The 4,180-nt window shown below is 48.1% G+C and overlaps 1 protein-coding gene across 1 annotated transcript in view; it reads right to left on the reverse strand.

Moving 5' to 3' along the window:
* The window catches only part of Adamts17 (ADAM metallopeptidase with thrombospondin type 1 motif 17), a 302,714-nt gene that overhangs the window by 237,502 nt on the left and 61,032 nt on the right, over positions 1 to 4,180 (reverse strand). The window lies entirely within an intron of this gene.

Raw genomic sequence — 4,180 nt, forward strand, 5'->3', positions numbered from 1 at the left:
GCCAAGTGCAGCTGCCTATCCAAAGGACCTGCGAACCATGCAAGCACAGCATTTAGACAGCTCTGTGACATAGAATTAGCTGAGTCACAGTGGACATTGTGCACTGAAAGCTGCTATTATGGTTAAATAAAATATTTGTGCAACTTAATACTCTTTCCCACATGGAAAAAAAGAGGGAATATGTTCACTTGCTCTGTTCTCAGGCCCTACTCCGAAATGCCTTGTCTTCAAGTATAAAATATCTGTCCTTTTTTTTTTTAAATGCTGGACCATCCACCCATAGGCCAATTCTGAAGTCCGTTCTTCATTATCTATTCCTGACCCTGGGGGATGAGGGGAGCACGCAACTTTTTCTTGTTTGAATATTTCAAGAACCTCCCAATGACTCTAGCTCAATTTTCTTTCCCTGAAATACCCAGCATGAGGATTGGGCCTTAACTGGTATACAACAGTTCCAAATATGAAAATCCCAAAGGAAGATTCGTGCTATAAAAGAAAAAAATATTCAGTTGTGCAGGGCTTTGTCACAGGGCTGTGGAAACAGTGCATCTGAAGTTCAGGGGTTACTCAATGAGATAGCATGGGCGTGGCACACAGGAGGTCCTGGGTTCTGTCCCAGCACCTAAACATAAAATAAATAAGTGTGCCAGACCTGGAATACCAGCTGAACCCTCAAGATATTCAAGAATATCATGGGTTTAAAGAAATAACAAGCAGGCTGACAAGGTGGTTTAGTGAGTAAAGCCACTTGCCACTAAGGCTCATGACCCGAGTTCGAACCCCGGAACCCACACAGTGGAAGGTGAGAACAGATTCCTGCACGTTGTCCTCTGACTTCTGCATTATGTACTGTAGTGTGGACATATGGGTGTCACGTACACAATAAAATAAATATAAATAAATAAATGTAAGAAAGTTAAAATATGAAGAATATGAAGTCAGGCATGGTTAGTGCGCTGGCTAGACTTATGTCAACTTGACACAAGCTAGAGTCATCTGAAAGGAGGGAGCCTCACTTGAGAGAATGTCTCCGTAAGTTCCCACTGTAAGGCATTTTTTTCAATTAATGATTGATGGGGGATGGCTCAGCCCAGTGTGGGTGGTGCCATCCTTGGGCTGATAATGCTGGGTTTCTATAAGAAAACAAGCTGAGCAAGTCATGGGAAGCAAGCCAGTAACTAGCACTCCTCCAGGGCCTCTGTATCAGCTCCTGCCTCCAGGATCCTGCCCTGTTTGAGTTCCTGTCCTGACTTCCTTTAACGATGGACAGCAATGAGGAAATTTAAGCCAAATAAACCTTCTCCGCCCCAACTTGCTTTTGGTCATGGTATTTCATCACAGCAATAGTAACTCTAAGACAGTGGCATTCATGCCTGTAATCCCAGTACTTAGGAGACCGAGGCAGAGGGATTACAAATTGGAGATGAGCCCGGTATTTACAACAAATTCCAGGCCAGACTGGGCTATACCATGTGACTATAAATTTTTTTAATTACTTAAGTAAGACAGTAATGTGACAGGGCACTTCTCAGTGATGCTCTGGTCTCTGGTTCTGCTGCATCAACGGAGAATGCAGAACCGATAGGCATTGATATGAGCACGGGGCAGAACACACGACAAGTCCCCGAGTTAGAATCTTCCGTGACTCCTTGTCAGAGAATTGCCCAGCACGCTGCACATCCCATGTCTCCAGGCTTGCTTGCTTGATTCCCCTGGGATGAATGCACAACGATGTGATACGAGAGGAAAGAAGGAAACAGTCTCATGCTCCAAGGGCGAGGGAGATGGAAAACGGAGAAAATGGTCTAATGGTCTAAAGGGAAAATGGGTGTGGCGTGTCAGTTCTAGAAGATGGCGAACCATCCTGGATGCTGGTCAGACAAGAGGAGAATGGACTTAACATTACCGAACACTGACACCCAGCTATGGTGGCAAATTCTCTGGTATGTCTATTCGTCACAATTAAAAGTATAATTCATTCTTAAAATCTTCGTGCCCTAAATTCCTGTGTGTGTGTGTGGGGGGGGGTTGAATGGGAAATGCCCTCCAGGTTCGCTGGCATTGGAACATTTGGTCCCCACTTAGTGGCCCTATTTGGGTAGGCTTAGAGAGCCTTGCTAGAGGAGGTACGTCACTGGAAGGGTTTCAAAAGTCATACGCCATCTCAGGTGTGCATTCTCGGCTTCCTGTTGGTGGTTTGTGATGTGAGCTTTCAGCTTGCAGGTTCCAGTCCCAGCCTCCATGCTTACACGCTACCCATACTTCCCTGTCATGATGGTGATGTGTTTTTAGCCTTCTGGAACCATAAGCCCCACATAAACCCTTCTCTAAGTTGCCTTGGCCACGGTGCTTTGTCACAACCAAAGAAAGGTAACAATTACAAGATCACTGACTAGTAAGGATGGATGGCATTTCCCCCCCGTGCAATGCAGGTGGTCACCCCAGGGACAGCTAGCAGAGTCGAACCACCACAGCTGAGCCCTCTGTCGCCTGCTATTTGCACACACACACCCTCACAGAGTTCCACAGGGTTCAGGGCAGGGCAGAGAGGAAACGGGAGCTCCCTCCAGGACAGGGAAGTCAGAGGAACAAACAAGGTACAAGTCTGAGACATGCAAGCAAGATCCTCTGTCTTTTTCCCATGGAAATCATGCTCCCGAGGAGTTCAAAAGGCAACGGTGCCTGATACTTAGGAAGGCAACCTGGCTGGGCCTGGAGCCGTGCCGCCAATTGTCTGGAAAGTCGGTCCCTTGTGTCCAACTCTGCCTGTGGCCCAGTCCGTGTTCAGAGCTCTGGCTGCTTTGTCACATTCCCTTGGCAGCCTGAGCTAAGCAGGTAGCCTTGCTGCCAACAGCATACTGTGGCTCTCCCAGCTGGGTGACTTGGGGACACAGAGCTGGTGGCGATGGCAGACAGGGACTGGAGAAGGGGTGAGAGATTAGGACAGATGTGGGCGACGGTAACCATCATCACAGGTGGCAGGATTTTCACCAAGCTGTCAGTGAGCTCGGGTGAGCCAAAACCTGCCTGGAGTCCCACCCTGTCCCATTCAGACCTCACCCCAAAAGGTAAGGACTAAATTTACTAAATTCACAGTAACTCTAGAGGGGGGCCCAGGCGTATGCTGGAAATGCATACTCTGGAGCCCCCAGATCCCCTAAAACTGACCGGCTGTGTGTGCTGAAGGAGGCTCCCAGGGCTTCTGGGATGTGCTGAAGTGTAAGAACCAGGGAGCACTCTCACACCAGGCTGCCTTCAGGGCGACCACAGAGAGACTCCTTTGTCTATTTCATATGGTAATAAAGTGAAATTGATGTCATTTCTCCAAACAGCTTGCCTGGATGGTCTCGGGTTTTTCATACCACTCCATGGTTGTTAAGGAAGCAGAGAACAACCAAAACCCTGCCTGGTGGCCCTGCTTTCCAGTTCGGCTGCCCATCTGCAAAGCAGCGTTTCTGGTGCCACAGCACCTGCTTCTGTCTGTAATTTGTACCTTAACACATGCTGGCTCTGGTGTCACCCAAGGAGAACCAAATCGGCTCTGCCACACACGTGGAAAAGCCACAGCAGCCCACTGTACACCCTGGGCAGGGAGGTCATTTTGGACATCTGTCCCAGAGGCAATGTCTGCTTCGTCTCTAGGGACACAGAGCCAGCAGCAGGACTCCACGCTCCCAGCTAAGACACGAAGGAGTGGCTCTTGTTCATTGCAACACTGGGGGCTCTGTACGTGAGGTAAACACTCTACCACTGAGCCACATTCCAGATACAGGAGTATTAACAATAATCATAACCATAATAATCATTATTATTTTAAAAGATAGTCTCTCCCCCCACCCATAGCCCAGGTTGTTGCCTCACCCTCCCAGGTACTTAGGTAAATGCCAGTATGCCTGCATCAGAAGCATTTTATTTTTCCGAGACAGGGTTTCTCTGTGTAGCTTTAGCTGTCCTGGAACTCACTCTGTAGAGTGAGTTCCAGGCTGGCCTTGAACTCACAGAGATCTGCCTGACTCTGCCTCCGAAGTGCTGGGATTAAAGGTGTGTGCCACTACCACCCAGAAATCAAAAGCATTTTTAAAACACCAATCAGTCCATAACTCTTCTTTTTAAACTGGTTGGCAGTGACAACACACATACACACACACACACACACACACACACACACACACACACACAC

This window comes from Microtus ochrogaster, chromosome 22, assembly GCF_000317375.1.
Source record: "Microtus ochrogaster isolate Prairie Vole_2 chromosome 22, MicOch1.0, whole genome shotgun sequence".
In the NCBI taxonomy this organism is placed as follows: domain Eukaryota; kingdom Metazoa; phylum Chordata; class Mammalia; order Rodentia; family Cricetidae; genus Microtus; species Microtus ochrogaster.